The following is a 12891-nucleotide window of genomic DNA, read 5'->3' on the forward strand; positions in this document are numbered from 1 at the left end:
CTTGCATTCAACGAGAGTCCCTGAAGAGTTGGATCTGTTTTCGTAGACAGATATTTTCAACGGGAATGAAAACTCAGTTAGGAACAGCCTTCTTCACTGGAAACAGGTCTTTAATATTTGCACATGAGAATAGCATGATGCATCTGCAGGCCTTGTGATAAAGTAAATTAACGGTGAAGAGCAGTAATAGTCACCAGGGAGGAGAAAGATACTGTTTGTGCTGCTGAACTACCACTGTTTGATGATACCGAAACACATTTAGAGGTTTTAGGAGCCAACAATTATCTTCACGTGAATCATTCTTTACCTTGGTTGGTGAAAGACAAAATCATAAATCATATCTCTCAATATCTGAAATATACATGTAGGGTTTGCATGACCATGAGTTCTTGCCATTTTATTTCAATAAATTCAAATAAATTGCCTTTTCTCTTGTATGCCAATTAAGCATTGATTTTGTTTTAAAACTATTCATGCTTGCCTTGAAAACCCTCATGATTTTTTAGTTAAAATACTGGCTTTTTGACAACTTTCGAAAAAGTTTCAATTTTTTGTAGCAAAAGTCTGTTACACTTGGCATTTGGTAAATATTTCTTGGCATGACTAATTAAACATTACACCTCAGGGAACAGAAAAAGAACCGGCAGAGTCACTTTTACTTCAAAACAAATGCAAGTGGAAGTATGTAACACTGGAAGCTAGTTCAATAAAAACTCTAAAAAACTGAGTTCTGGGTCTTACCTGCTAGAATTACCTGCAGTCAACATTCCAGCCAAAATTTGCATGAATTTACAGCATCACCTGGAAAATTCTCCATGAATTCTTGAGAGATCTTTCAACAGTCCAATACCAGTCTGCGTTCTTGGAAGTTTGTCCTGTTGCCCTTTGACAACTCTGAAATGCAAAAGAATATTTACCAACATTTATTGGAAAATAATGGCACAGTGCACAGATAAGTTAATTTTAAAAGCAAATACTGTGCATTAGACCTAGTATATTCAGCAATAAATTATCCCTTAACCAAAACCACTGAGAAAATAACTACAATGTACAATCTACAAACACACGTCTCTAGCCAGCAATATCCAAAGGGGGGAGGGGTATTTTCATTGTAAGGCATAAAACCTAGATCAAATTTTGAATTAGAGCTGACATTTTCTAGCAATAAGGCCAGTTCTTTCTAACCCTTTAACACTTCCTGCCTATGGGCCTAAATCCTTTTTTCCAAGTTTTAAACTTTCTAATATTTACCCTCTTGAGTGAAATTTACAAGATAATATCATTTTTACTTAAAATTGCTAATGCACAACTCGAAATGACTCTGCCAGTACCTTGCGATATTGAAAAGTGGAAAAGTGTCATCTTTTCTAGTCAAGTCCATTTTATTTCCCATTGGGATATATTCTTATACATTTTAAGCACTGATGCACGAATTATTGTGAATACATGTATCAGACATCAAGGATATGAACAAATTACCATGGAACTCGAAATTGCCAAGAGATCAAACATGTACATCCTGAGAAGAAATGAGATGATGACATGATCAAGGCCTGGTTTAATAGCAAAACAAATGACAGTCGACTCGACTCAGAAAAGAATTATACCGTCCACTTGCAATCACTTCACAAATCTTAAAAAAGAAATTTGCCAAATTACCTGCTGTTCAATCAGATATATCTATATAAGGTTCAAGATTAATTGTAGGATTAACTTTAACTTCCACATAAAAATAAATTCTACAATGTATCCTTAGCATTCAATTTTCTTTTTGAAAAATGCCCTTGACAATTTCATTATGAAATTAAAGGTATTTAATAATACTTGCCTGTCAATTAATGATTTGTTAGAAAAGGAGAGAGAGAGAGAAAGAGAGAGAGAAAGAGAGATTTCAAATACTAGTACTAAAAAAATCAAGTACTGTGTATAACAGTTCTGTAAAAGTATCATTTAATGCCTAAATTAAGGGTGTGGACAATTGTACCAGTACTCACTCACAAGGACTACATGACGCCTGTCACTCATAATTAGGTATTATAATAATTGTATGTTAAATACCTAAATATGATACCCCCAGCAGCATTTGCGATGAAATCTTGTTATCCTATATAATTGAATAATGGTAACCTTAATCCATCCAACTTATTAGAAATAACCTGGTACAATGTATTAGGATTCTTTGTTGAAATACTCACATCCAAGTACTAGTTTACTGGTAAGTTTATATACTGACATTAGCGCAAATGAAAAGGTAGCAACTAAAATCATAAAAACCATGAACAGAATTATATCAGTAAACATTTATAGTGCCGAAGATGTTAAAATGTACCCCCTTCTCATGTTATTCCAGAGTTACATGTGTACCCATATTTTGCCAACAGCCAGTCAATAAAATACTTCTTGTGACAATTGGATTAGTAACAGTATTCCCTACGTACGATATCTATTGATTGCTTCGCTCATTTTCCTCTCTGTAAGGGCCTACGTCTTGGCTATAAAGTTAAATGGTTTTAACACCTGACTTACCAGAAATCTGTTGTTGGTTGTAAACATGCACAAAAACACAAGTTGCGTGGTTAACTAGTTACAAAAGTAATGTCCCAAGATTTCAGCTGCCAACTCAGTGTGCACTGGTTTGAAATGATTAAGACAAGCACAATTTCCATTGCCTGTGGGGGGAAAAATGCAGCAAAACATTGCAAGCAACTCCGATGACCTTGAAGGAGATGCTGAGCTCATAGTTCAACATTGGCTTGCAAATGTAACAGTACAGCAAAATTAAATCAAAATATATGGAAATCACTTAATTTTTACTTTCCTCTTAAATCTCTCAATATAATCTTTTTTTTAACAGATTAACAGGAGTGGGCTTAAAATAAGAAATGATTTAGAAATAAACCTCCTTACAGGTACAACATAGAACATGGGTACAAGTCCAAACTTCCTCAATCCAGTCTTGAAATGATTTTAATCAGCCTATTCTTGTTCAGGACATGCTTTATAACTAGTAATTCCATTTCAAGTCTTCTTCAGCGGCTACCGGCACAATGCACTCTGTAAATCTGTTATTTTATGTTTTATGTTTGCTGCAGCAACTTCCAAGAAATTTCAATAATACCATGAACACAATACACACATGCAAGCCATATTGATAACAACTTCCAATACAAGGATATTCTGGATCCCAGTCACAGCTTATCAGATAGCACTGCATTTTTAGTTGGAAAAAAAAGAGACACTTGCGGCTTTGCAATACTTGTAATATTGATTTTTAAAGAAAGAAAAACAAGAGTGCACAATGGACTGACACACCCACAACACCGCTTTAGGATTGACATTAGATCAAATTACTGGTTAAATTGAAAAGAACATACAAGAGCTACTCAAGCTAAATTTGATACAATTGCTAATTGTTCCCTTTTAGAATAACCGCATCCTGTCAGTTAAAACTCATTTCTCAGAATCATGAGCCTGCAGTTGCCTGCACTGTTAATGTCTCTCTAAGGGTGCTTTCCCAGAGATTTAGATCGATCTAAAGATTAAGATTTAGATCAAAATTTAAATTGCAGTCAGCCGAGCGGGCACCATAGTTAATTATCCCCTTACAGCTTTTAGTAGGCGGGACAGACGCTTAAGCCGGACAAGCTGACAGTAATCTAGTGAGACTCCCCACAGGGATAGATCGATCTAAAAATCTATGGAAATGGGGTGTAAGGCTGATTGAAGCAATTTAGATTATTACATGTAGCATGATGTCAAGCATTTATGTACATCTGTATTTTACTCACTTTTGGTAAATGTTTTCTTCCTTAACAGCCCATCAATTTTTTTTGAAACATGTATGACAAATCAGCCGTGTTAATTTATGCATCTCACCATTTGTAATTCTCAATGTGATACTCTCTTAGAAAATTTGGAAAAAAAGAAAACTTACTATAAATGTGTGTTGATGAGTGTGAGCGTGTGCGAGACCAAATTTTTTAAAAGTAAAATGTGTAAAATATGTTATTTATTGAAGAAAGTTCTGTTTCCAAAGTTCTCCCTATTTTCAGACTTTCATGCGTCACTCATAACACTGGACAGAATTACAGCTCTTAACTAGCTAATTAGTTCATGAAATTGCACAGATGCAACGGTCTGATATGAGAAAATCCTTACAATTTTTTATGTTTACTTTTTGAAATACATAAATATTAAGGCTCATGGACCTTAATCTTATATCTGTTACCATTTAATTGCAAATATTTTTTATCAAGAGATTTCAAAATTGATAAATTTCTACGTAATGAAGTCTCCAGAAAAAAAAAATAAAATGAAATAAATCCCTCCCCATGAATGCAGTGGAAGCATAATACTCTTTCAAATCATGCACATACAAAACTCATTTTTCTTCTACCACTGTATGGTTATTTCTGTTTCATAACACACAAGATGCATCCAAAAGGTTGTGTGCCTACAGGAGAGATGAACATATCGAATTTCATAATTAAGCAACGTACCTATAACTGATAAAACTTGTGATACTTGAACTCTTGCCCTAGACGGTTTAGACAGAAGCTATCTTAACATCTAAATACAACATATTTTAACATTATCCCAACAACATATCAGAAATGTTGCAGAGACTAATTCAAGTGACCCATGAAGGAAATTATCTGCTTAAATAAACAGTTCATACTTGATAGATCTTGATACAATAATAATTTCCACTTCATACTCCCTAGGTCTTATATTATAAGGAAGGTTTTAGAAATATTGCAGCTGATTTCTGTGCTGAAGCACAATAAGTTTAACTACCATGTAAGTGTTAATATTTCTGGTATGCAATGCATATTCTTGCCTCTAAAGCTCTTTTCAGTATGGTCTTTTGATTCATCTTGATTGTCTGGCTGTATGCAAGATACCAGCAAAATAAATAAATAAATAAACAAATAAATAAATAAATAAATAAATAAATAAATAAATAAAAAGTTATTGGTCCCAGAGATTCTGTGCTAAAAGTAGGCCAATGACATGCATCGTTGCATCTTGGATTATGAATACAGCACCAGACACAAGTAAATTGATTTGGAAATCAAGTAAAAATTTTCATGACAAAAATGGCCTTCAATGAATCTTCCAGGATACTATAGTAATTTGATCTGACATCAGCATTTATAGCAGGTTTATAAAGCCCTCTCTCTCTCTTCAAGCTTGTAACTGATTAGGACCTTTAACGACTGAATAATGGACAATCTCACACATCAAAGTCTGTCAATTTCTACTAATTCATTAAGGAAGGTCTGAAAGACATATTCCCTGCTTCTATTGATTGAATCGTCAATTAATTATGCAACAGCTCAATTAAGGAGTAATATGGGGCTTACGTAATACAGAAACGTACACACTACCAGAAATAGTCTTAGGATTGATGCTGCAGATAAAATTTTCGACAAAAATAACAGCAATGACATATGATTAGTCTGTACTTTCAATCAACTTGCAAGTTTACATTAACACCTAATCTAAAAGGAGAAAGCTGAGAAAAAATTGGCTTACCATACCCTACCCTGTAGACTGTCTTAATTTGTAAAAATTGCATTTTGTTTACAAAAATACCCTTTGTCGTCAGGGACCTTTTCTCATTAAATACACACAAAAATATCTTAAAACTAGTGTTAAAGCACTTACTCATGAAATGCAAATTTTGGAAAATATAATGATTGAAACTCTTATATAATAGGAGACACTGAATGATGAAGGGTTTCTGTTGCCTGCAATGTCAGGTAATCAATAGACCAGATTTGGCATGAAATAAAATGTTTCCAGTCAGACCTATGTATATCCCAGTTCAATTCATGTCAGACGGCTACCTGATTATAATTAGGTCCATTAAATGCAGAAGTTAATTACTTTGAATTATTGAAAAATAGGACTTGTCTTATTAAATGAAACACTCTCTTAGAATAATAATTACTTGTTTATATTCATATCATGTCTTAAAATAGCATTTGGTATATTTAGGAGTAAATCAGAGTACTTTTTGTAAATTAAAAGTCAGTGCTGAATAAGGCTTGACCAAATTAATGCACATTCTAAATTGCACTCAAATTTCCGGAAATTAACAAATTATAAACATTTAAAGTTCCGCTAATGTCTGTGTTCCTGCTTTCTGCTACCATGACAAAATCAAATAAATCATCTGTCTCCTTGCAAAAAAATGGACAGGCTCTTGTGAGCTCAGGATATGGAAAATTCAGAAAAGAATTTCTCAGAGGAAATATAATTCTGTAACTAAATTGTGATCAATAACATTTAACTGGATACTCCCCCTAAGCAAACAGCTGTACCCTCAATTTACTTCATTCCCAAAGGCATGACTCCGGGTCTAGAGACAGCCAATCCCATATTGATAAATAAAAGCTCTATAATTTTTCAGCTGACATCTAACTTAAAGAGAAATTAAAAGTCTGATGGCAAGTTTTCGATCAACCTTGTGCTGCCAGAGCTTCGTTTATGAAATTTTCCTATAGGGTCCTATTGGACATCCTTAATCTCTCTGTAACCACGCCCAATTTTTCACAAAAATTTTATTCATCAGTTCAATCTGGAAAGTTGAGATTATACTTGTACATGATTGTACCAATGGTGAGACATGTACATGATTGCGTGTTTATCATTATATAAATTATCTCATATAAAGTATCAAAATGCATTAATATGGAGGCACACTAGCTTGTGTGCATTTACCTTGTCATCAGTAACAAACTACCCAGCTAGAATGGGAGCCCCGGCTGCCCACAGGAGCCCAGGCTGCCAGAGAGACTGCCAGGGAGACTGTCCTTTTGCAGTCTGGGGCTCCAGTGTGCAGTCTCCTTGAGCAGGCAGACTGCAAAGGGGGCTGCAATAACTTAAATATTTTTGCAGGGGACTGCAAAGGAGGCTGCAATAACTTAAACATTTTGCAGGGGACTGCAAAGGGGGCTTCAATAACTTCAACATTTTGCAGGGGACTGCATAGGAGGCTGCAATAACTTAGGCATTTTTGCAGGAGACTGCAAAGGGGGCTGCAATAACTTAGGCATTTTTGCAGGAGACTGCAAAGGGGGCTGCAATAACTTAAATATTTTGCACGGGACTGCAAAGGAGGCTGCAATAACTGACATTTTTAACGTTGCCCAACGTATGCAATAAAAAACCCAATAGTTACTTAAAAAGTGTTTCTATTCGCAACTGAGAAGCATGTATGCTAATCTTTTGATCAGTTATCAGGCTTAAAAGAAAACATTTTCTTTTTATTTTAATAAATGTTAAAACAGCTTGTCAAAATGACTTTAAAATTGTTTGGGTTAAAAGCAGTTGTTAGCTTTAATCCTCCAAGCTATATATACACTCATATATAGTACATTTACTTCACCTATAAAAAATAACTGAGTGAACAGATTTATATTTTTTAAATAATGCTGTGAAAATATTATATGCTTAACCATTGCTATTATTATCATTGAAATTAGACAAATGATTGAAGTCTTATTTTAATATACAATTGCAAAATGTATAAATTTTAAACCTCACAGTTAGCATCAATATAAGTTGGACTTAAAATCAACTGGTAACTTTCAATAGACCAAATTCATTTCAAGTTAGGGGCATGTTTATCTTAACTGTCAGTTTGATATAAACAGTCCGCCTACAGCTTGCTCAATGAGATCAAATTACTATACTGGACAGTACATAGCACAGTTTAAACAGGCAGTTGTCCGTTGGGCTGATTCAAATATCTAAGCCAGAAGCTATAGGTCAGGAATGTTCTAAGGAAGAGGCAAGAAATCTGAAAACATTGATTTCTGGATTGAAAAAGAAGACATTTTTAGGAAATATAGAAAGAAAAATGAAGAGATAAAGAGACAGGATAAGAAGTGAGCATGCAAGCCTTTTTGGTTTTGTATTTTCCTACATGTATAGTTTACTGATGCACCAGGATCCATAGAGCCTTGGAAAGTGTTCAATTTTAACCCAGCACTTTGAATTCTGTTTGTGGTTTTGAAAAGTACTTGGAATTGCTATTAAGCTAGAAAAAGGTTTGCATTTAACCATTTTGGTCCTTGTAAAAATCTTATTTTAAATTCTTTAGTTTTTGGCATGAATATCAACAATAATTCACAGATGAGGATAATTACCTTTTAAAACATCTCTGTACATTTCATCATCATGCAGTGTGTTAAAAATACCAAGTTTAAATGAAATGAGCCTTTTTTCCTTTGGTATGTACACTTTAAAATTGTATTAGTGTATAACTTGCCCTCATTAGTTGAAAAAACCTTAAAAATTACTTGAAATATTGCTGTTATATGTCTGTATATGTGAATCCTGGTCAGTGAATTCTGTGATAGAGTTTTTGGAATGATTAAATAACATACAGTAGAATTCCCAGCCCTCTGCTAATATGGGCTTTGTAGAAAAATATATATATGTAAAGCAGTAAACTGAAGTAAATTGTATGGAGAGAAATAAACCAATATGTTAGATATAAATGGATCAGATAACATACATTTTATGATCAAGGGGAAATTTTGTATTTAGATTTGAACTTAAACACATACTTTGGAGAAAGATTATTTCTAAATTCCTTTTGATAAATGTAATTATTGTTTGAATATACAAAAAATAAATAAATAAATAAATAAATAAATAAAATATATAAATAAAAAGATTTTACCAAATTTTATTTTGCCAGTTGCCTAGGGAGACTGCAGAGTAGACTGCTAGAGGGGCTGCCAAGCAGACTGCTAGGGGGGCTGCCAAGCAGACTGCCAGGGGGACTGCCAAGCAGACTGCTAGGGGGGCTGCCAAAGCAGACTGCTAGGGGGACTGCCCAGGCAGTCCCTCTGGCAGCGCGTTCCAAAAATGCAAATTAAGACTGCCAGGGAGACTGCCAAGCAGACTGCTAGGGGGGCTGCCAAGCAGACTGCTAGGGGGGCTGCCAAAGCAGACTGCTAGGGGGACTGCCCAGGCAGTCCCTCTGGCAGCGCGTTCCAAAAATGCAAATTAAGACTGCCAGGGAGACTGCCAAGCAGACTGCTAGGGGGGCTGCCAAAGCAGACTGCTAGGGGGACTGCCCAGGCAGTCCCTCTGGCAGCGCGTTCCAAAAATGCAAATTAAGACTGCCAGAGGGACTGCCAAGCAGACTGCCAAGGGGGCTGCCAAGCAGACTGCTAGGGGGACTGCCAAGCAGACTGCTAGGGGGGCTGCCAAGCAGACTGCTAGGGGGGCTGCCAAAGCAGACTGCTAGGGGGACTGCCCAGGCAGTCCCCCTGGCAGCGCGTTCCAAAAATGCAAATTAAGACTGCCAAGGGGACTCCCTCCATACTTAAGGATACCTGCAAAGGAGGCTGCTATGGGAGCGGGGACTGCTAGGGAGACTGCAAAGCAGGCTCCATGGGGGGACTGTAAAGGAGACTGCAAGCAGACTGCAAAGGGGACTACTTTTCTAGCTGGGTAGCACCAAACACTGTCCTGAAAATTATCAACATGGGAATATATCACTGACTAGAAAAAGCACTTTGGGACCAGCAGGGCAGGGCAGCACAATTATCTTTATCAATCACTTAATGCATCACCATCCAAAACCTAACTGTTCCAAGTATGTTTCTGACCTAATATTCCTAAAAATATGATCAAAAGCCAAAAACTAACAAACTTACGAAAGGTAAAGCATAACCTCCCCAGCAGCTGCAATAAATACACGCTACTAGTATATGCATGTATGGGACTGGGAAGGGCTGAACTTAATAACCTTAAAATAAATCAACAAATACTGTACATCCAGTCTAGGTGCACATGAACCATTATGAAAACACATAAGGAAATTCTTTCAAACACGTGTTTTTTAGGGTAAAAGTGTGCATATCGTTGCTCACAGTTGGACAAAAACATCTGGAATTCATCTTCAAAACTTTGAGGATACACCATTCTTGCCGGAGAGAAAAACTGACTTCTAACCAGATTTAAAGGGAATTGATTAAGTTCAGGTGCCAGTGTCTAAAAACACACTTTTGATATTATATAATGGAAAGTTTTTCACAACCTTTGGCTAACACAATTTGTTGGGGTGTTGACCATACATAATCAGTACAATATGAAAATTGTGCTGAAGTTAAAACCAAATTTACTAGAACGCCACTGAAAATACTTTTAGAGAAATCACTCAGAAGAGAAGAAACACCTTTTTTAAGTGGAGAAGGGAGAATGACCTAAAATCACATTATTCATTTTGATCAGCTGGCTATTATGATTAGATCACCATAGGGAATTAACTTCCATTTAATCCTTTAGTAGACCCGCCCACCTCCATCCTCAATGAGGCATATGTCATTAGAAATTCTTATTTTAAAATAATTACATTAATTCAATAATTCTTATGTGATACTGACAGAACTATTACAAATATCACCCAATCATATACAGTAGACATGTGCGTGATGCGACGTATATGGCATTTGATACAAAATAAATGCAGGTACATTAAATACTTTACCAGAAGCAGTTAATTTCAATATTTAAAACGAGCTGCTAGGATAGGTCTTATCAGACTGCTATCATGCTAGATAAACTCTTCCTAAAATGTAAAGTTCTGAAAACACGACTATGGTCTATGCACTCATTTCACTCCGCATGACAGACGAACTGACAAAGAACAAAAGATTTTGCAGTTAGAGACAATGCTATTAGACACCTTAAAACTAATCCAATTACCCTGTGATAAGTGAGAGCAATTTTCCCTTTTATTGGCTCAGGACCAACACATGAGATGGTTTATGCTGATTTGAATCAATTGAGATCATCTAATCAACTACCACAGCCATGAGGGACATGCAAGATCAATGTATTGAATGGATGTGATAATTGAAATATACGACCACGGTGACTTGTTTAATAACCTTCACACGAACGCATGCTGATGCATGCATGTGAGTAATGACAACAAGGGAGATGGGGGGGGGGGGGTGTCCATCAATCAGCGGACCTTCTGTAGGTCCTTGAATCACTTTTATGTATGTGATGCTAATATGCTAGTACATATGGATATGTTACTCTACTATGTTGCTATAACATAGGTGTAGACACTCAGTGACACATACACACACATGCATACACATGCACGCACACACATGCAAATCTCAATGTTGAGAATTTGAGAAAGCGAAAAAAAATGTGAAAGAGTTCTTGTGAAGACATGCTAGGAAAAAAAAAGTTTTCAAATAATAGACTTAAAAATCTGTAATTTTGCTTAAGTTCTAATGCTGTTGATGGCAAGAGTTTTTCTTGTCAGAGGACTAGGCTGCTTTATGCATATCTAATAACATTTTATACCTGTACTCATATGAGACCATTTTACCTAAAACAAGGATCCAGAATCTGTACATTGGATCTTAGGTTTGCTCTTTCATGCAAGCTTGTTACACCCTCAAGTGTTTTTGTCTCCAATAGAGTATAAATACATAAAAAACAGCCTTAAGTTGTTTATCTTTTTACTCTTCCAATCAATTCCAGGGGTCTTTCAACAAGCTATAGCTGAAGAAGCATTGATAAATGTGCTGCTCATATATTGATCCCCCTCTCCCTCCAACAAGTGTTAAAGTATATATCAAAAACAAGTCCCACGTAGTCTTACACCTTTGAACCCTACGTCTCACCACATGAATAACAATTAAGGGCTCATTCCCAATGAAACTATTGGTCCAAGTAAACCGATCCAACTCTGTCGGGACACTCCACTTCTTGTTTCCAATGCATTCATATAATCCCCAGCTTTTCTGTATTCTTTTCAAACCCTGGAGGAGGTATGTTAATTAATCTGTTAATTTGATTGCATTCAGCAAGAGTCCCCATGGAGTTGGACAGATCTACATAGATTGATAGCTTTATTGGGAACGAGCACTAAGATCCCAAACAGGAACGGGTGAACTAAAACAGCTTTACTATTTAACTTAAATGGTAAAGGAAGCATTTTAAAATTGTTTCTTAAGAGACAATCAACAATGTTTACACGTGAAGCATGATGTTTGAGATGTGATCAGGGCTCTTTGATAAAGTAAAAAAATGCAAAGCCTCACAAGTATAAAACAGGTACTAGTATATTAATCATTTTGGGCATATTTCCTTATTTTTATAATCTTTACAGAGAGAACATGAGAAGCACACTGCAGTGTAACTTCATGTGGTAAACAGTTTGATGATATTAATTAAAAATCTAGGCCTTCCAGTTGAGCCTTTGTACATTATCTAATACCAGTAGTTTTTAAAAAGACTTTCCAACCAGTTTTCATGATGTTCAACACTCCCTACAGGTTGTACATATAACATGGGTACAAACAAACAGTCATTACTTCCTCAATCCTGTCTAAAAACGATTTTAATCAGCCTATTTTTGTTCAGGACCTGCTTTATAACTATGAATTCCATTTCAATTAACTCTTCTTACCCTGCAAGTCTGTATTTTATAACATAATAATAAAATAATGATAACAATAGGTATACACTGTAAATCTCAATACATCGTTATGGGCACGTTTTATGAGTTAAGCAGACTTACATGTGGAAATTTGAAAATGAAGAAGCAATCTTGCAACATCTCTGACACTCTCAGTCTTTTCTCCACATATTAACTTTTGGTATACCTAATTAAAGCTAACACATTTTGACAACTTCTTACTAATGGTGTTGGGTAAAACATATGAGGGCCATTGGCCTTATCAGCCTGGTAAGACAGCGTTTAATTGGATACAAAAAAGGTAATAAAAACTTTCATCTCTCAGCATGTTTAACCACATTCCACCTTAAGAAATATCTAAAAGTTCCCTCAAAAGCCTGATATGTTACAAATGGTACCAATTAACAAAAATATACGTT

The 12891-nt window shown here is 35.6% G+C and overlaps 1 protein-coding gene across 7 annotated transcripts in view; it reads right to left on the minus strand.

The window, feature by feature from the left end:
• LOC106170308 (uncharacterized) overlaps positions 1 to 12891 on the minus strand; it is a 48890-nt gene that overhangs the window by 30888 nt on the left and 5111 nt on the right. For 5 of the 7 annotated variants that reach the window (XM_087013366.1, XM_087013365.1, XM_087013360.1 and 2 more), the window contains one exon: positions 742 to 894. The gene's annotated coding sequence lies outside the window, so the exon portion shown is untranslated. Of the gene's footprint in view, positions 1 to 741; positions 895 to 2526; positions 2651 to 9683; positions 9706 to 12891 lie in introns of those variants that run through there. The other 2 variants (XM_087013364.1, XM_087013363.1) reach the window with 2 other exon arrangements.

This window comes from Lingula anatina, chromosome 5 (assembly GCF_051362555.1).
Source record: "Lingula anatina isolate TDL-2025a chromosome 5, LinAna3.0, whole genome shotgun sequence".
Lineage (NCBI taxonomy): Eukaryota > Metazoa > Brachiopoda > Lingulata > Lingulida > Lingulidae > Lingula > Lingula anatina.